This window comes from Camelus dromedarius, chromosome 23, assembly GCF_036321535.1.
Source record: "Camelus dromedarius isolate mCamDro1 chromosome 23, mCamDro1.pat, whole genome shotgun sequence".
Taxonomy (NCBI): Eukaryota; Metazoa; Chordata; class Mammalia; order Artiodactyla; family Camelidae; genus Camelus; species Camelus dromedarius.
This window is the reverse complement of record NC_087458.1, coordinates 26475994-26497267: the sequence shown is the minus strand read 5'-3', so window position 1 is coordinate 26497267 and position 21274 is coordinate 26475994. Positions and strand designations below refer to the sequence as shown.

The window sequence follows — 21274 nt, the reverse complement described above, 5'->3', positions numbered from 1 at the left end:
CAGTCCCTTCAAGAACTAATTTAAGCCATTAGCGCCATTCTGCTCAGCACCTCCAAGGGGTTAAACACTTACTTACGCAGCCCTTCTCATATGCCAAGGATGTTACTGCTTTATGTGTATTAACTCACTTAACCCCCACCACCACCAGAGGCAGCTTCTAGTACGATCTGCATCGTATAGATGAAGACTTTCTATCTGAGAGAGTTTAAGTGACTTCTCTAAGGTCACACAGCTATTATCTGGAGGAGCCGGGAGGAGACTTGGGCAGGCCGGAGGGAGACGGCACGTGCACTGTTTGCCTTTGGAGGAAGTCACGATGCAGAGCCCACACTTAAGGGGTGGGAGCTATCGCTCCCACCTCCTTGAGGCAGGATTATTTACTTAAATTATTTGGAATTCTTCTTCATGGGAGATTTGCCTCTTTTCCATGTATTTATTCAATCATTTATTTATGCCAGTATGGACTCAGAGATATTTATGTTACACCGTGGGTTATAATTCAGTACTACTTAACTTTGTTGCTCAGTTTATTCCAGTTCTGGCCATTGGGAGTGCTTTCAGTTTGCTCCCATGTCCCTTTGACGTGCTCCCATGAGTGTGGGGGTTTTTGTGTTTTGTTTTCGAGCACTTCCTTGCTTTCTGCCCCTATGAGATAGTTCAAGCTTATCTTGTGTATTTCCGGCCCTAGTTCTACGATCAGCCATTTCTCCAAAGAGCTTACTCAATGTTATAATACCACTTAGCACTATTTTTTGAAATTACATACTTATTTGTATATTTGCTTTTTTGTCCCTCTCTCCTTTAACTACACTGAAAGTTCCAGGAGAACCAGAAATGTGCTTCATTCAGTGCTGTGTTCTAGCCGTGGTATAATGCCTAGCAATTCTCAAGTCAGTTTTGTTGTATGCATTTCTGACCATGGGACCAATGATCTTTTTTCTCTGAACTTTAATTGGCTCTCTGGAAGTTGGGACTATTCCACTCATCATTTCCTTTTTTAGCTATTCATGGTGATTTTTCCCTAAAATTTTCCCCATCTCTACAATCCTGATGACTCCTTCCTTGTTGATCAAAATTAAGTCTAGAATAGCAGATTCTTTATGGCTTCCTCAATTCTGTGTGCAGGAGAAGAATTTAGAGGACTTCGGCTTTTAGGGGGAAAAAAAGATACTTGCAGTAGATTTCCAGATAACTGAAAGCAGTCCCTCATCAGGTCCATCTCAGTCCAGCCGTGTCATTACCACCGGTTTTCCTTGTCTTTCCCCTAAACGGTCCCCTCGGGCTTTCGTCTTTGAGTTCCTGGATGTTCAAGATGTGCTGTGTCCGCTAGGTCCAGCAAATCTGCAAAAGCATAGGGCCATGTTGCAATTACCAGACACTGTCCACTAAGTCTCTAGAAAATCCTTAAGTCTGTATTTCCAATCTTATATGGAAATTTCCAGTTTATTTTGTTACTTAAACTCTGGTATTACTACTGAAGTCTACTACAGTCATCTCTCATTATCCACAGAAGGTTGGTTGCAGGACCCCTGTGGATGCCAAAATCCGAAGATGCTCAAGCCCCTTGCATAAAATGGGGTAGTATTTGCATGTTACCCAGGCACATCCTCCTGGATACTTTGAATCACCACCAGATCACTTATGATACCCAATGCAGGGTAAATTCTATGTGAATAGCTGCCAGCTCGTGGCATATTCAAGCTTAGCTTTTTGTAATTTTCTGGAATTGTTTTCCTGAATATTTTCAATTTGCTCTTGGCTGAATCCACAATGCAGAACCTAAGGTGGGCCAAGGGCCGGCTGCACGTGGGCCCTCTTCTCAGCCTTTCTCTCTGTGGTCTTTCTTTGGAACTCTTAACAGTCTTTTATAGAATCTGGCTCTGTACTTGCAGCTGGGGATATCTCCTCAGTCTTCAAATGCTGGTTAAAACCCCATTTTTTCATAGAAATGAGTACCTCTTGCGTCATCTTCTTCCTGGTTCTTACTAGGCTTACTGTAACTTCAGCCAGAAGGTCAGCCTCTTTTGTTAGCGATAGAGCAGAATGCTCAGTCCTGTGTGTCTTGTTTGTTTGCTTGTTTGTTTGTTTATTTTTGGCATCTTTCTCTTCCTACATTCTGAGATGGACTTGGGAGGTTGATAGTGATAGGGGATAGGATAAAAGATAAAGTCGGCAAGAAGTACGTGAGACGCCAGGGTAGGGCTGACATTTTAGATAGAATGGCCAGGGAAGGCTCCACGAGAAAGGGACTTTGAGAAAGTGCTGAAGGAACTGAGGGAGCGAGCCACGCGGTTGTCTGAGGAAGAGCTTCCCCGACAGAGAGAACAGCAAGAGCAAAGGTCCTGAGGCAGGAGCAAGCCTGACACGGTCTAGTCACAGCAAGGGAGCCAGTGTGGAGGGAGCAGGGGCTTGTGAGCTGCTGAGACCGAAGCCCTGAAGGACCCGCGCATCAGGCTTTCTAGGGGAGGGGCAGCTTCTGGAGCTGAGAACACACCGGGGCTGCTCTGCCATGTTGATCTGGGGGCCCCGTGAACAGATATCTTAACCCGCTTCCCTTTCTCATCTCCTGCTCAATTGTTCTGAGCTAGATTCGTGACCTTTGATAAGTGCCTCCGAGCCTGCGTTGTGTCTTAACTTCATTCCTGGCACCATCTTGTGTCCAACTCTGTGTGTCCTTTTTCTTTCTCTCTAATACTTCTTGTTGTAGCCAGTTCTGGTTTATGTTGTCTTTCAGGTAAGTCGCTTCTTGGCTTCTTCTGAATGAGGATAGGTGCACAATGCATAAGTGGAGGGATGGGGTAGCGATGTCTCCATGATGGTGTCTTCAGAACAGGATGGATTTTTATCCATCCAGCTGAACTTGGGGGCTGGCTGCCCTGTCTTTGACTTTCTGCTCCTTGGGGTTCAGCACGAGGCTACGGCTTTGGAAGGGACTGCAGTTGATTCTTGTTATTTGTAGTAGTTACGGTCAATAAAGGCTCAAACACTCAACAGAGCAGTATTGAACCATTGCCCAGAGGGGATAACCAGGTTAGGATGTAGGCATCTCTGGTCTTACACAACTTTTTTTATTAACCAATCAATACATACTTGTTTTATGTGCATTTCTGTTTAAAGACACCTTATTTAAGACATACTGTTGATTCATTACCATTGAACTCACAGCCAGCAGCGCTATAACTCACGCCTGAACGAAGCTTATCTAACGCATGTATTTTCAACGTTGGGTGTAACACAGCCTTCTTGTGCTTAGGAATTTTAGACAGCACCTCAGCACTATGCTTGGGGACCATTTTAAACAGTGAAATCATTGACAAAAGCACAAAACTGTGAAAAAAATATGGCACAAAATAACCACAAAAAAGGATTCTTGCCCACAGTATAGGGCTGAAGTAAGAAAGTGAGACATAACCTAGTTTGGCCTTAGCTGTGAACTTGTACATCAAGAGACTCAAACTTTTCTCCACTCTGCACAGGTCTGTGAATGACTGGAACAGTGCCTTTAGTACTGATTTGGGGGTAACAAACAAATTTTATAAAGTAGGCAATTTTGCAAGTACAAAATCCATGAATAATAAGATTGACTGTATTGAAGAAAAATCTTGTTACCTTTAAAGCAGACCAGGGTAATCCCAGTTTTGTGATATATGTCAGCAAGACAGAGAACTCTTCGGGGGAGGATATAGCTTAACTGGTAGAGTGCATGCCTAGCACGCACAAGGTCCTGGGTCCAATCCCCGGTACCTCCTCTAAAATAAATAAATAAAAAAGTGAACCTAGTCCCCACCCCACCACACCCCCAAAAGAGACTGCGAGCTCTTTATTTGTTTTCTGGGTTAATGAGAACTTCAGGTAATCTTTGAGGCATATTTACCCCAATATGAAAAATGCAATTTATAGTTCAAGTTTATACACAAGAAGCTGAGCGGGCAGACCCTGCGGCACTGGCACATGCAGATTATTCTCGCTATTTGGAACAAAGAGCCTCTATTGGGAACACTTGGCAGATGGATCTGAAAACTTGCTCCTCGAGAGTTTTTCCTACGGAAGTTAAGGAAGCACAAGGTATGATCAGAGTGGCCTGTTGGATAAGAAATCCCTTGAAGCACTGTGGTCAAGAGGAGAGTAAAAAAAAATCCAGCCTCTTACACAGACAGGTCCTTGCTCTCGCGAGAGTCAGGACCTCACAAAGAACTGGCCCCGAGACGGCTGCCCAGACGGGCTGGGGCAGAGCAACAGGAAGCAAGAAGCGGGCTCAGCAGACGGTTTGCTCTTCCTGATCCCCCCTCGGCCTACATCTGTGGTTTCCACCACTCTCCCAGGTGTCGGTCTCAGTCCGGTCATCCCTGGTGCCCCTTGCCCTCGACTCCACTGCCAGGCGCGTTCTCTCTGTTCTTCCCCTTGAATCTCCTTCTGGCTTTCTGTGCCCACAGACACCATCTCATTAATGCTCTCCCTCACGAAAGGTCTCCAGACCTATTGCCACAGACGTCTAACATTTTTCTCCACCTCTAGCCTCAATGCCCTTCAAGCCAAATTCTTCCTGAAAGAATCCTTTACTCAAAAACCTCTGGACTCCCTGATCTACTAATTCAAATTCAAACATCTCTGACTTCAAACTCATCTACCTCCATTTGCAGCTCTTCTCAAAGTGACCCCAGATGCTTTTTCTAGTCTTACCAATCACGACTCTTCTAAATGTGCTCATATCCTGTAAGCAAAGTGTCTTCCCTGGTGTTTTCAAAGCACACTTAAATTTTCTAACCCCATACCATTACTTTCTTATACTTTCTACTAGACAGACCTTTCTATCTCAATTATTTAAAATTATACCCAGGATTAATGACACATCTCCTCATTCTCCCACAATAGATGGAGTTTCCCGATCGCCAAACCCCCACAGCGCTTCGCTTCCTAGTGGAATTTAACATGTTTTCCTTTACATTCATTTTTTGGTCTGTATTTTTCTTACCATTAGTCCACATTCTAAGGGACATAAAACTTCCTATGTCCCGTAAGCCTCAAAGGAGGCCTCGGGCAGAGTAAGAGCTCAGTTAAGTATTTATGGAGCCTGAGGGACGGTCTTAGCTCTTCTGCGATAATTCACTAACCACTTCTCTAGGAAGGAAAGGAGAGAGAGAGGGGTGTCACCAGGAGTTTGAGCCTGGGGCCACCTCAGGAGGTACGAGATGGGTCCAGATGAAAATGGGGGGTGTACCCTATGTCCCAGATGGCTAAGAGGCCACAGACCAGTCTTAGAATTCTAAGGAAATGTACATTTATTCCACAAACTCTCTGGAGTGAAGTGTCAAAAAGAACTGGAAATGTGAGGAATTTCCCTCAGAAGTTATCTGGAATTGCTGGGGACATCTCAGAGTGTGGCGGGCTGCCTAGGCCCTTGGCTCAGGGGCGACTCCAAGTGTGGCAGAGTCACCCCAAGCTGACCACAGTCCCCTGGTCATCTCTAGCTCTTGGCTGAACCAGACTTGAGGTTTTGAGGAGATACACAGATCAAGGACCTTGTCGTGTTGTGGGAACCACCCTGTTCCTCCCTGTCCAAACTATCATCTAAAAAAAAAAGGAAAGGTAAGCTCTCGGAGTGGCTGTGTGATTGCGGGTGGGGCAGGGGAGATTCACTTCTGGGTTCTCTCTAGGATAGGGGTCAAAGAAAAAGGCCAGCGATCATTCTACAGGCAATAAAATAGCGTATCTGCTTTGCTTTAAAATAGCTATCTTTCTCTAAATCTAATGCTCACCTGAGCCAAAATTGCCTCCATTCACTGGTCCATAAATATTGCTTGAGTGCTGGTTAGCTACCAGGCACTTTCCTGGGCACGGAGATACACCACTGACATTACAAGCATCTTATGCTCCAAGATGGTCTGGAAGCACATGATTCCTGTGGTGACCAGTCAGTGTTCTCTACCACCTTGAACTTGGTGATTCCCTCTTGAATATCACACAGTCATACTCAATGAACTGTACAGGGACTTCATGAAGGAGGAGCTGGGGGAAAGCAGAGAAAGAACTTGAATATTCATTCTTGCAGTACTCTACCACGTAAATGTCTGGTTGAGAGAGATGCACGCCCATGTGGCTAATTCCACGATGCCTGGGGCCACTTAAAACGCACTGTGAGCCTTCCTTGCGCACTTTTTTTTTTTACTGAAGTAGAGTCAGTTTACAATGTCGTGTTAATTTCTGGTGTACGGCATAGTGATTCAGTTATACACATATATAGACATATATATTCCTTTTCATATTCTTTTTCATTATAGGTTATTACAAGGTATTGAATGCATTTCCCTGTGCTCTACAGTGGGACCTTGTTGTTTACCTACTTTGTATACAGTAGTTAGTCCTCTTTGCAAACTTTCCATGAGCTTGCATGTAAATTTTTCAAGTCATCCCCTCTTTCCCTCAGACCCTCCCCTACCCCCCGAGAAAAAGTAGAGGGTACATTTCTCCTTCATTTTTGGCTTTTCATGTTTCTCCTGACATCTGGCCTCTGCCACAGCTGGCAGCAGAAGTGCTGACCTGTCAAGAGAAAGGCTTTCTGGGGGACACGTGGCCTGGGCAGCAGCCGCCGCAGCAGGAAGCACAGGAAATCTCATGAGAGGGCCTGTTCTTGAACACTTGCCCGTCTTCTTCTGCAGACTCATGAGGGAAAGAGAAGCGCCCAAGTCACTGGCGACGTAGCTGGAACGGAGTCCCAGTTCTCAACTGTTTGAGGTTCACCCATAACTGGCAAAATAACCGCAGGGCACAACTGTTAGGCTCCAGCCACAGCCTGCGATGCTGCTGCTGAAGGCTGAGGCACTTTTGATTCTAACAGCGCTGCGCACCCAGGAAGCCCAGCAGTTAGAACTGGCAGTGAAAGGCATGAGCAAGGCTTTCTCGGCAAGTGTTAGCATGCGCCCGCTTGTGATGGGACCTGCTGTGGAGTTCTGGGGTGAGAGGGGAGGCGTGGTGGCCTGTTTTGTTCAGGCAGTAAGGTAGCTGCTTCCAAGGGCAAAGGGGAGCAGTCTGGGTCACAGATCAGAGCCAACCTCTGCGGGAGACTCAGGATGGAGCCCTGAGACCGGTCTTGTACTTTTCTGGGCAATTTCGCCAACTGATCACACACAAATGTGAGCTCTGGGAGGAAGATGCTGGCCCCAAGCCCCAAAGTTCTGAAAGTTTCATCGCTAGTTATTAAGGAAAAGGGAGAGAAAAGGAGAAAGAGGGAGAGAGAACAAGACAGACAGAGATAAAGAAAGAAAGAAAAGAAAGACGCTTTCCCTGCCCTGTCTTTGGCAAGTGTTGTTTCCTGATACAGCAAGTTCCATTCTTAGAAACGGCCGGGCTTCACTGCCAGGGTTTACTGAAAGCACCTCGTTAAAGCCAGCACAGAAAGACTGGCCCCAGGCCGAGTGCTCTGACCCATCTCAGTCCACGCAGGCACACACCCAACTTCCGCACCCTTTGTTTTGTTTTTGGCTCCTCTGGTCCACACCTTGAGAGCTGGAAATTCTGGGAGCGTTTGCCTCTGTCTTACCTACACCAAAACCACTGGGCTAGGCACAGCGGCTCCCTTAGAGAAAGCGTCTAATGAACCCAATGGACGACTCCTTCAAGCAAGACTGGCAGGTCCACCTAATTTGGAGGAAGAATGAGAAGCCAGTCAAAATACGGCCAGAGACCAGAGATGGGTCCTGGACCAACCATCACCAGCCTAAGATTCTAAAACCCCGCTCTGGTCCTCCTCTTGCCCGAAGGGGAACTCCTCTCTAGGCTGAAAATGTGAACAGCAGAGCTGGGTACTCTCAGAGGCTGGGTGTATGACAGCCTGGAACAGGGCCTGGAGAGTCAGGAGACCAGGACTGGGTTCCCACCCCTGTGATCAGGTGAAGGCTCTCATCTGACTCCCCCACTGGCCCTGCTGCTAAGGTCCCCGACCTGGTCGTGGCAGGAGTGAGAGGTTCCTAGACTGCTCCTAATTTGGATGGAAAGTATTAAAGAACTAATTTGTAAAATGCAATTGATGATACAGATGCTCAAAATACTGCCTTTGTCTTCCCAAACCCAGATACGATTATTTTAAGATGGATTTTGTCCTCCTACCTCCCCACTGCACAGAGCTGACTTGGTGGTTTGCACCATCCTGACCATTTTTCAAATCTACAATCATGCTCTAAAAGTGCGCATGTCTTCACTAGATGTATAACGCTGATAATAAAATTATTTAAGATGAGACAGGGCTGCTCAGCTGCTGCAGGGCAGGGGAGAGGGGTGCAGGGTTTTTTAGTCACTGCTTCTCCTGGGGAAATACTAACTACCTACTCTCCGACCCCCGCCACCAGCACCCCAAACATAAAAGCGCACAAGACACCTTGGCACAGAGGCTGCTTCCGGGCTGACCAGATAGTCTGTAATCAGCACCTCTTATCCCTAGGGCCGTTATTAAAAGTTGCCTTTTTGGTGTTTTAAGGTAAAATCCTCTTAAAAGTTGTACCATGATCATAAAAAGTTCAGAATAAAATTTTAAACATTTCATGTCCCTAGCCGTGGCCAATATATTTCTAAGTAACATCTAAAGTGACAATATTCCCACCCAAATGTTGGCACTGTATGACACTGTCACTTGCCTTGTGTTACCCAGTCCGACCTCAGCATCCCTACTTTGCAGCGTAGAGGAGTGGCAGACGTGGCGATACACCTCCCAGACTTCTCCTGCCAAGGAAGGAGCAGCTGAGGGGTGTGTGGTTGCCCAGCAGGCACCCCCTCACTGTCATCTCCTTCAAGGCTGCCCCAGTGGCCAAAAGCTAACTCATTGGAGTCACCCCGTCTCGGGGGTGACTGAGTGCAAAGGGGTAAAAAGGCCCAGCATTTCAGCCCAGGGTGGGCAACCCTCGCTCTAGGTCTCCCCACCAGGTCGGCCTGGCCTCTGTCGGATCTGCCTTGCAGGTTGACTGCTTCCTCTGTCCCGCTCCGCTTCTGCATCCCATCCATTCATAGTTGACAGCTAAAAGAATCTGCCCCCTAAACTTCATCTTGACGTCTTCCAAAGAACCCAGCCTGTGAGTACATTTGCCAAAAAAGCAAGGGGTGAAATGGGGTTTCACTCGCTGGACCCCTCGTGGCCCAGCTGGCAAGTGGGCCGCTGTCCTGGTGGAGAGTGGAGCACAGACAGCCCCCTGCACGAGGCAGTTACTCAGTTGTTAAAACTTGAACTTCTGTGAATCAGGAGGGTGTACTGGTGGCAGGGAATGCACTAACCCGTGCGGATACGCCGGGTGTTTGCAGTGTGTGGAGGGAAGGGTGATGGTGGTGGAAGGCTCCTGGCAAGCACCACTGGTGCCCTGCAGGAAGACGAAGACGGGATGAGGAAGAGTCACAGGCAGTTGAAAGCCAGGTGTGGAAGCCAGAGCGCTTCTTTGACACTTACCCTCACGCCCTGCAGAGGAAGAATGGGGAAAGTCAAGGATGAAGCCCATGGCTGAAGAGTGACTCAACTTAAATGCCCAGTCAAGGTAGATCTGATCTGCCAAGTTCAGGGCTCTGACTGGAAAGACCTGAGACCCTAGCACATTGCATGGGGACATTTGGGTTGACTCGCCCTTCACAGGACCTCTCTCGTGGCCTCTGGATTTGAGGCACATCTGGAAAAGTACCAGGCCTTATGAGGAAGGAGGGTGCCTATACCTCAAAGGAGCTGGAAGAACTGAGCAGAATGTGCTGGCAGAAGCCGAGGGACCACACATGTAGTTAAGTTCTGAGGTTCTGATCAAGGCAGATGAAACAAATACATAGGTATAGAAGGGTCTGTGCGATTGGGGGAAGCCTCCTGAGATACAAGGCTTAACACCCTGGCAAGGAGCCCAGGAGACAGTGTGAACTTGCTACTAAGACGGGTCCTAGAAACATTAAAAAAAAAAAAAAAGGGGGTGGTCCACACTGAGAAAAGCTGAAGTGCCAGAATTGCAGTGGAAGATGGTAGGGAGAGGGCTCCAAGGGCCATGGGGTTGGGTGGTCATGTGGCAGTGAGCATAGTAGCTTCGGCTGGGTGATCCACCAAAAGCTTACAGTCCACAGGAATGCCCCAAGGGCACACCATCCAACATGGCTATTGGGATGTGCTAGGGGAGAGTGAAATAGGGGCTCTCCTCTGAAGGCCAAGGGCTGATGGTAGCAGCAACTGTTACAGACCTTGGCTTGCTTATAGAGATAGGGATGATAGGACCCTGAAATAATAAAGGCCAGGAGACAGCATTTAACTGCCAAAGTCAAGTGTTTGTAATTATTAAAAAGACTGGTGTGGTCAGAGTGGCAGCCAAGAAGGCCTGATCCACAGAGAGAGTTGTGGCAACAGTTAATAGGACCTAGGGTTCCTAGGAGAAGAGAGATGGGAAGCTGACCAGGGTACTACTCAGCTTGTATGAGCAGAAAAATTAGCATGGGTGACTGGGAGATTGGGTATGAGAGAAGGGTGGTCAGCCTGATACCAAGACACCAGCCTTTGCACAGCCCCTAGGGATGAGCTGGTTTTCAGACCTGGAACACACTATCTGATGAAGTGGCTGGATCTCCAGGCAACAATCAGGAGGGTCCTGCAACACCATGACAGGTGAACAGGCTATTTCTCTAGTCCTTTCCCCAAAGGACCTCCAGCTATTTGTTTGGGTAGCTGCATGGTGGGCACCAGGTCTGAACTGACGCTGCTGTCTAGAGACCTGAAGTACACACACGGCCTTCCCGGAGGGCACCCGAGGCCGGCTTGTCAATGGAGTTCCAGCCAAAGTTCTGCTCATAAGGTCCCCCGCGTGTGCAGACCCACCCACTGTCACTTCCTTGGCCCTTGAATGTATAATTAGGATGGACATACCGGGTCCGATTCCCATGTTGGGTCCTTAGCTTATAGGGTAAGAGCTATCATGGTGGAGAAGGCCAAGTGGAAGCTCCTGAAACCGCCCCTGCACAAGATGGCAAATAAAACAAAAGAAAACCAAACCACTGTTACATTCCAGGGGGGACTGAGGGGATGCCAGAGATTAGGGTCATCCTTAAGGGTCCAGAGGATTCAGGAGTGGTGGTTCCTATCTTATCTCTATCTGAGTCAGCAGTCTGGCCACTACAAAACAAGATGAACCCTGAAGGGTGACTGGAGATTATAACGAGCTCACATCAGTAGCCTGATGGCAGTTGCTTCTAGATTAAGTATTTTTGCCAGAACAGGCTCACGTGGCCTCAGGTTCATGGTGTATCACCATTGATTTTTATCTCAGTTGAAAAAGAGGGTCAGAAGCTGTTTATGTGTTGCTCCTTCTGTCCTAACAAAGTCCAAAGAGAGCTGGACTGTCCGGACCTTCTCTAGGACATCACATTGATCCACTGTATTGATGACACTGTGTTCATTGGGCCTGATGTACAGCAGGTGGCTGGCACACGTGAGCTCCAGAGGGTAGAAAATTAACCCTACATAGATTTGGGGGCCTGTCGCTTCTGACTAATTTTTGGAGGTCTAGTGGTTAGGAGGATGCTGGGACACCCCTTTCAAAATGAAATGCAACTCATTGCATCACAGGCCTCCGAAGTCACAGGCCTCCTACTACAAAAAGGAAGCTTGACCCCCAGTGGGCCTTTTGGGGTTCTGGAGGCGGCATATTCCACTCCCACGAATGGAGGACACGAAAGGCTGTCAGATTCGAGTGAGGCTCAGAGCAGACAGATGCTTGGCGGCAGGTCCAGGAAACAATGCAAGTATTCCTGCCACTTGGACCATGTGATCCAGCAGACCCAGTGGTGTCAGAGGCACCAGTGGTACAGAAAGGTGTCGTGTGGAATGTGTAGAAAGCCCTAGAAAGAGAGTCACGTGGATCAAGGCCATGCACTTTGCAGTAGATAAATTACATGACTTTTGGAAAAAATAAGTCCAGGTGTGGTACTGAGCCCTGATGGAAGCAGAATGCCTGACCACAGGAGATCAAGTGCCGGTGAGTTCAGGACTATTCATCTCGAGCTGAGTCCTGCCATATCCACGGAGGCATAAGGCCAAGTTGGCCCCCAAATAACTCATTATGAAAAAGAAGCGGTGCCTCTGGGATTGAGGACAAGCCAGCTGCATGCCAGGGAGCTCAGATGCCTTGGCAGCCTTCACTGTAGCATCCACCATGCCCCTCCCTCAGCTCACACCCACGGCGATTCTTAACACCAGCCGAAAAAAGATCAGAACTTGCAAGCTTGCATCAGGGATGGGTTGGCTTGGTATTTGTGTGAAAGTTGAACGTGGATGACAGCTGCCGCACGGTCTCGTTCAGGCCTGGCCTTGCAAAAGACAGAGGCAGGAGAAGGTGCTCCCAATGAACAGGAGCTTTGGGCGGTGCCCACAGTCACCCACCCTGTGGGAAGGGAAGGGGCCGGCGGTTAGATTACGTATGGACCAATGCGCTGGAGTCTAATTCTAGCAGGAATGACCCCTAATGTCTCACCCAGCCTTCCAAGTGAGCGGTTGGAATTCTCTTTTCCAAAGATGTTTCCTTCCTTTGAGGGGAGCCTCCCTTTGCCCCAGGACTGACCTGGCTCCTCTCTGGGCACCTCCCCCAAACTCAGAGGGTCCCTCATAGGCTTAGCAGGCCCAGTCTCTCCTTTTGAGGAGCTACTCGTCCTGCATAGACAACATGTCAGAAACAAAGAACTCCTGAAACTCTGTCCCTAGCTTTGGGTTAGGGCCCCTCCTGACACAGACTTCTGTGAAGCCTGAACAAGGCCGTGCCCTTCACTGTACCAGAGTCAGCTAAGAATAATACAGCTCTAATGTAAACATACTTAGGGATACATGGAAAGTACACTTAAAGTTGCATTTATACTAGCCTTTCAGGGGAGGGGGAAGGAGGAGATTATTTTTCAATTAGCCTTTTGATTGGTGATGTAACTTAAATAGTTCAGATTGTAATTTGTCCACAAGCAGATAGAAGAGAATGAAAAACTAGGCTGAGATTTTCCATTTCCAACTTATTTAACCAACAAGTACCATTTCTTTACCGTGGAAAGAAAGATTGGCTTAGAGGAGGCTTGGCCCTTGTCCGCTTCTGGTTCTGCCGCTACCACAATGTCCCCCCAAACCCAGGAAAGCAGAGCCAAAAAGGGCAGAGGGGCCCAGACGGTGACACTCCGGTTGCTGCACACTCTTACAGAGTCAAACTGGCTTGTAAACACGCAGGAATAATGATGCTAATCGAAGTGATAATATTTTAAATAATAAAGTTAAACTATTATCTTCAACCTTTACTTTAGCAAAGAAACATTTGTGGAGTCCCTAAAAGATGCCTAGGCTCTATTCCCAGCGGCTCGGATGCAGTTGTCCTGGGGAGGGGAGCAAAAGCTTCCGGGCGATTTAAGGTGCAGCCTGGGCGGGAAAACAACAAACTAGACCTTGACCGAACCCTAGTACCAGGTGATTTCCACTCCCACAGAAGGAGACATGAGAGGGAGGCCTGAAAGAACCATGGAAAAGAGCCTTACAGACACCGGGCAAACCAAAGACCATTCCTAAATGACAACCCATCGGTCTCTGTATTCCACAAAGATCCTGTGAACCTTTCAAAACACCCTAGTATATTAAATCTACATTTCGTGTGTTAATATCAAATTGTTTGTTAATAAATTAGAGCATAAAATATAAGCTTACTGTTTTACAGTGTCTTCAATTTGAGTTCTGTAAATGGGAGGTGCCAGTCAGAAGAAGCCTACCGTTCTGTGGCTTCTCTCGCAGAGGGTTTCTGGGACAGCCCGGCCTCCGATGCACAACTGCATGGTGGCAGCCCAGGGTAAGGAGGAGCGGTGGTCCAGGAGCTAGGTGACGTGGGTCTTGGTCTGTTTCTGGCACCAAGATACGGGGGTTATTTAACCGAGATCCTTTTTCATCTGTAAAATGGAGATAATAATGATTATTTTAATAATTTGAAAGGTACCCACGAGGCTAACTTAGATAAAGGCACTTATAAAGAACTGAGCATTTGTATGTAATATCAGTGTTATTCTGCATGATTTTTATTATTACATGTTATCATTCCACACGTGACTTGACCCAGTGGGTCTTAGTCTTGTTTTATAAAAGGACAGTTTGGAAAATTATTCTTTTCATTATAATCCTTCTTAACCAATGTCCTGTTTGTTTGTTTGTTTGTTTGTTTGTTAGCATCATTATCTTTGCAGCAAAAAACCAGGAGATGAGTCAAATAGATGACCCCAGCAAAATGGCCTCAAAGACACAAGTATCTAAAGGGTCCTTCTCTCCCCGGTTAGACAACAGTACTTTTTTATGACCTTGTTTCTGCTCTTATACTATGAAAACACCCACTTCAAGGCCTAAGGAAAAGGCGGTGACTTCAGTGCTGACGACGCCAGCAGCAGACCTGTTCTCGGAGGGCTGCTGTGAGCACGGAATGAGCGTGAACAGGCAGACGCGTTGTAGACTGTGAGGCCCCAGACGTTCGCGGGTGGTGGTGATCACAGTGCTAGTTACAGAGATGAGGGTGTTAATGACAGCGGTGCAGACCAATCTGTTAACCTTGAATAAATAGGTAAGGACAAGAACCATTGGTCCCCATTCGAATAGTAGATGTACTAAAGGAGACAGGGTGGCCTCTGGAAAAAGGGTAAGTCATGTAGAGGGAAACCTAGGACTGATGCCTTATAGTTCTAAAACTCTGCCGCATCCTGAAAAAATATGAGAAATCCCAAAAAGCTTCCTGGTACTCTTCATTGGGTCTTCTTCCCCAGCGTGCTTCTTTCTAGACAGTTCACTTGAGGTTTTGTCATGTACATCTCTTGTTCAACAGAGCCCTCCTCCTACGCAACCTCAGTGGGTTCCACTTTCTGGACCACAGGACGGGCGTTAGCAGTGGTCAAAGCGCCAAGTGTAAAACAGAAAGGGCAGGACAGTGAGGAAGACTTGCCTACTCGTCCCCAGGAAGTTTCATGAATTACTTGCCCGTATCTCCCACTGACTGGTCTTCTAATGGCTGAACGCTCTTGAGACAGTGACACAGAAGCTTCCACTTTGGTGGAGCAGGCTGACATAGTAAAGCATTATAAAGTACACAGAAGTACCGCAGGTTCTCAGAGCAGGCTGCTACAATTCCATTTTAATTGGAAGATATAGACTTCATGGAGGAATCGGACTGGGGACAAATTGGGAAAACTGGAATAAAAACAAAATAAATGTGAGAGATTTGTTAACCTTCCAGTGAGGTTCACTTTTTTTCCCTCCAAATGAGAGACAAAAAAATGTCATCATTCTTGTCTTGGTACTTTTGGAATCCACATCTTTTGGATTCCTTATTCTGGCAGTTGAAATCTTCTTTCTCTAACAGAGAGTCATTCCATCTACCTGCTACTGGTTGATGTATTTTTGACCAAAAAACTGTGTAGAGGACAAGATCTCAGTTCAGGATCAGGAAAGGAGTCCAGAGGTAAAAGATCCATAAATCTGTCCCTCTCCCAAGCCGTGAGCTATCTCCCTGGATTAGCCTAGAGCAGGGAATGGCCATGGGGTCATGTCCATTGGGTCATCCCAGCCTTGTGGAACTTGATCAGTGACATAACTGTGCCCTGCTGCTGACAATCCTGCTCTTTAGAAAGACACGGGGTGGTTGTGAGATCTCTTACAACTTGCTGTGGGACCCTGGGCAGGTACCACCCCATCTGCCTTCATCACAACACTTGACCCTCAATCTTTTCATGATGCCTTTATCAGAGCTGTTGTTTTGTTGTTTTAAATCTCCGGAGACTTCCCCAAACTCTATTACATTTCGTCTTGCTGGCTTCATCTCACCCTGCGTGTTATAGCCATTGGTATCTGGAACTTCCTTTAGAGCAAGATTTCTTACGGGAGTTTTGGGGGAAGACATAGACATTCTTCAGATTGACTCTTTTGCTAGGGAGATTAAGCAGGAGTCTTGGAATGTATAGACAGGCCCGAGAGAATGATTTGTATGTGAGTGGATCCCAGAGTGTCACAGGCTGCACTGGGTGGGGGATGGAGCTGGACCAGAAACCCAGTGAAGGTTCATTCTTCCCTTAAGCACTGCTGGCTCAATGCACAATCAAATGATGACTCCGAAGAGTGGGTCTCCCGCATACAGCACCCGCCTCTCGCAGCAGACTGCTCTGACTTTGCAGACGCAGCCTTGGTGTGAGGCCGTGACGAAGGAGTCACTAGAATGACTCTGTGCGGTTCTATTATGAGCACTTGTGATGGCAAAAGGAGAAGGGAGGTGTGGGGACTAAGGGGTGCATCGATGGAGTGACAGGGAAAGAAAGAGAATATAACTGTGTCGGGGACAACTGGGGCTCATTCACAAGAATGCTGAAAGGAACAGAGAGACAGGGCGTCTGCATAACCCTAAAATTGGCTCAGATGGCCGTTTGTTTACTCTACATCGAAATTTCCCCATCCAGAGGAAAGAGCTATGCTTTAATTTTGTGGGTTTTTTAAAATATATCATATGTGTATTTTTAAGTTAAAGGTGTGCGTGCATTTTTTAAAATTAAGTTTTAAATTACCCAGCAGTGTAACATACACCTTTGCTAAGTCAGAATACACCTCCTGAGGGCTCTGGGTGAGCTAAATTTAGCAGACTCTCTTAATACTGTAACGTAGGTGAACCACTGAAAATGAACGCTGTGAGGTGTAGAAAGTTGAATCTTCTTCTCAGCTTCTGGAACATTCCATAACCAGAGACTCACTTCGTCCCACGTTCCAAAGAGCCAGTGGATAAAGGAGTTAGCCTGTTTCACCTCGGGCAGACTGAGGGGGGACCGGATTTCACAGAGAAATACAGAACAGCAGTACCATTGCTCCTAATCTGCTCAGGACAAATCAAAAGTAAATGGCCTGAAACCGCGGAAGAGAGAATTTTGATATAAAAAAACAAAACCCTCACTGATGCAAAATACTGTCTTATTGCCCTAGTGGGTGGATCTAGACCCTGTAGGCTGATCTGGTATTGAACAGGAAAACATCTGTCCTCAAGGATGTGGGTATAGTTAGATGAACAGACTGAGCACCCTGAGATGCAGCTTATGTTCTGTTTCTACGAGGCTACACCTTTTTCCTTCTGACCTTCCCAAGCCACAGTCGAGACAGCACCTTTTTGTCCTAAGTGCTAGCAGAACTCCACCCCGCAGGGCTTTTGGAAACATGTGCTCCCACACAGAATCCTTCACCACAAGTTCCACTGACCAAAGGCACCCTGGAGTTTTCTCAAAGTAACCAAAACACACTTCCTTCCTGTAGGCAGAGCAACAGCCCTCAATACCCTACACACATTTCTCGAATGTCAAGAGTCCCTCGAGTGTCATGGGCTGGGACTTGGGAGGACTAGGTCTGCCCCTGGCTGCCCTGTTAACTGGCTGTGCAACAAGGGCAAGTAGCTTAACCTCTCTGGGCCTCATTTTCATCACCTGTGTCATGAGGACTTTTACTTTTTTTGTAAGTTAAATTTTTTATTTTGGGATGATTGTAGATTCACATGCAGTTGCAAGAAATGATATAGTGGATCCTACGTACCCTCCACCCAGCTTCCCCCAATGGCAACGCCTTGTAAAACTGTCGAAAAATTTCACAACCAGGATATTGACATGGATACAGTCCAGGCACAGAACATTGCCATCACCACAAAGGCTCCTCATGTTGCCCCCCAACTTCTTCTGGTTTATTTATTTATTTTATTGATGCAATGTTGGTTTATAACATCACATAAGTTTCAAGTGTAGAACATTATATGTCTACTTCGTTATACCCTACAGCGTGCTCACCACCAAAAATTTAGTGTCCATCCATCACCATACAGTTGATCTCCTTTATCTATTTTGCCTGTCTCCCCCCTGACCCCCTGGTAACCACCACTCTGTTCTCTGTATCTATGTGTTTGTTTTTGTTTGGTTTGTTCATTTTTTTTCTATTTGCTTTTTGTATTCCACATGTAAGTGAAATAATATAGTATTGGTTTTTCTCCATCTGACTTATTTCACTTAGCCCAATACCCTCAGTGTCCTCTGTGTATATATACAGTGGGACACGACACAGCTGTAAAAAGGTGATCTCTTGCCATTTATGATATCATGATGAATTTTTGGCCAGTCTCTAAGATCCTTCCCAGCACTGACATTTATAATTCTGTTGTAACCTGTGCTCTCCCCATGCTATGCTATATCCAACTATGAGTCTAAATAGGGTCACACAGATGGCCAACAGGCACATGGAAAGATGCTCAACATTGCTAATCACCAGGGACATGCAAACCAAAACAACAATGAGATGTCACCTCACACTTGTCAGAATGGTTATTGCCGAAAAGACCACAAATAACAAATGTTGTTGAGGATGTGGAGAAAAGCGAACCTTTGTACACTGTCGATGGGACTGTAAATTGGTGCAGCTACTATGGAAAACAGTATGGAGGTTCCTCAAAAAACTGAAAATAGAACTACCATATGATCCACCAATTCCACTCCTGGGTATATATCTAAAGAAAATCAAAATACTATTTGAAAAGATACATACACCCCAGTGTTCACAGCAGCACTATTTACAATAGCTAAGATATGGAAGCAACCTAAGTGTTCATCAACAAATTAATGGATAAAGAAGACATAGCATACACACACACACACACACACACACACGCACGCACACACACAATGGAATACTACTCAGCCATAAAAAATGAAATCTTGCCATTTGCAACAACATTGATGGAGTTGGAGGGTATCATGCTAAGTGAAATAAGTCAGACAAAGAAAGACAAATACTGTATGATATCACTTATATGTAGAATCTAAAAAATAAAGCAAACTAGTGAATATAACAAAAGAGAAACAGACTCACGGAGAACAAAGTAGTGGTTACCAGAGGGGGGGAAGAGGGGGCGGGCAGGATAAGGTAAAATACTACAGAAGATATTTTGTAATAATTTTATTATTTTTAACAGTCTTTTTAGGGGGGCGGGTAATTAGGTTTACTTGCTTATTTATTGCTTTAACGGTGGTACTGGGATTGAACCCAGGACCTCGTGCATGCTAAGCATAGCACTCTGCCACTGAGCTATACCTCCCCCTCCGTAATAACTTTAAATGGAGTATAATCTACAAAAATGTTAAATCACCATGTTGTCCACCTGAAACTAATATAATATTGTACATCAACTATACTTTAATAAAAAACAAACAAAAAACCAAACAGGTCATAACCACCATACTCATTGCTGTTTCACTGACTCCTCCCTCCATCCCCTCTGTGAGCTAGGTCTCTCCCCCCAGGTTTATTTCTGGAACCCCCAGGCATCTTTTGCATGTGCGCACGTGCTCCCACACCCGATCTGGTGGCCGCCTCCTCTTCTCACATGTACTCTTACAGATGTTCGGTGCCGGAGAAACCCCTGGAGGACCCCTCAGCACCACAGTTCCCAGTGCCCTGGCATGACTGCCGATTCAGTGCAGGTGCTGCTCCCGGCCCGCAACCCAGTGCCCCCCAAAGCCATGTAGACCAGTGAGCTGTTACAGTCTGAGAAGACCTCAGTGTGACTGAAATGCCACGGTGTCATCCCAGAAGCAAGCAAGCAGAATGCTCCTCCCTCCCACTGTCTGTTACCCTTCGTTACCCTGGCCTCAAAATCATGCTTTTCACATCACCTCCAATTTTGGAAACTGGCCATTGTAGCTTCAGCTTGTGGCTTCTCATTCCCTGGAGCCAGAGGAGGGACCAGCTGATGTCTGAGATACCCATCCCCACCCCTGCCACATGAATCCCTCCCAAAGTGCCCCCTGCCCACCCTTCTGTGACACACACCCAGGCAGGTCTGAATCCTTGAAATGGGCACTATTTAGGCTGAAGTGGGGAGGGAGGGGGACCCTGTATGTTATTTAAAGAAACAAAAAAAGAAATAGAAATCCCGGGAATCTTGAAGCTATTCATCTCGAAGACTATTCATGGAAGCAGGGACATTAAACATGGCGTCCTTGAATATGCAGCCTCCCCAGCACAGCCTGGCCTATTGTTTCCCTCATAATGACAGCTTACCTCTGGGAGTTTGAGCTGGGGGCCTCTCTGCTGTGCAGCACAATCGTCCCAGCGCTGGATCAGGGATGGGGAGGAAACGGGAACAAAGCTGCATTGTCAGGAAGCCTGAGGGCTGACCCCAACACAGCAGCACTCCAGAAAGTTATGGTGGAAAATGCTTCTTCCCCGACAGCCGCCTGGGGTTGCTCAACCCAATTTTGACTCAGCCGGACTGGGAGAGGAAGGCGACTCCTGCGTGTTGCTGTTGCGTTAAGGGGAGAAACAGAAAGAGAAAATTAAGAATAGCGGAGTGAGTCATGTCTCAGGAAGAGCCCACTATTTGGCCTCCCTACTCTGCCCCCGCCTTGACTTCACTGTCCGTGACTCAAGCGTCCTTGTAGCCCTGAGGGTCATGGTCATCAGGAGGAAATACTGAGTTGACTCAAATACACACCTACCTTTTATGGAGCTCCTACCTGCTCACCTGCTCATTTGATTGCCTGGGGGCCTGATGAGAGTTGGAAATGCCAGAGACGAAGGCGAGGCACCTAAGATGGCACACCTGGAATCTTTAGTAGCAAATGGTTGGGCTGGAAAAATTGTCACAGTGGAATCTAAAATGGGCTCTGTCATCAGTAAGGTCCTTCAGCCCTTCTGCTTCTCTTGATAATTACATGGACATCTCAGAGTAGATTTAAATGCCCAGCTAGAGAACATGGGGGGTCTTGTAGATGTGTGTTTAAGCTACAACCTGAGCAAGATTACATTTCTTTAAAATCATGATCCATTGGGGCTTTCTGGTTGATTTTTTTTTTTTTTTGTAGTAGTAGTAGTAAATCAATTCTTTTTTTAAGTGTAGGAGAAGCTGTGAAGCAATCCTGCAAAGAGCGAAGATGAAACTAAATATGGAAAAAGCAAAGGGCAGGACTGACACTAGTGAGCTGGTCACAAGAGCTGGCTTCAGGGATTCATTCACTCCTTCATTCATCCATCCGTCCACTCGGTACACATTCATGGAAACTTTGCTGTATGCTAAGCACTACACTGGTGGGGACAGATCAGGGAATAAAATAGAGCAGGTTGCTGCTTCCTTGGCGCTTGGAGCCTGGTAAGGGAGACAGACTAGTATGACACAAATAAATTATGTAACTGTAATCTTGGGGTCAGGAAGAAGCAGCACAGGGGGCTATGAAAGCAAATAGCAGGGGTGGTGATGGTTCAGAAAAATTTCCA

At 46.7% G+C, this 21274-nt stretch overlaps 1 long non-coding RNA gene across 2 annotated transcripts in view; it reads right to left on the bottom strand.

The window, feature by feature from the left end:
• LOC105096241 (uncharacterized) overlaps window positions 1-20323 on the bottom strand; it is a 30588-nt gene extending 10265 nt beyond the window's left edge. The window contains exons 1-2 of one of the 2 annotated variants that reach the window (XR_004131513.2): window positions 20063-20323; window positions 13667-13902 (exon numbers count right to left, since the gene is read on the bottom strand). This is a non-coding gene — a long non-coding RNA (uncharacterized LOC105096241). The remainder of the gene's footprint in view (window positions 1-13666; window positions 13903-20062) is intronic. The other variant, XR_004131512.2, reaches the window with a different exon arrangement.
• Window positions 20324-21274: the final 951 nt, after the last annotated feature.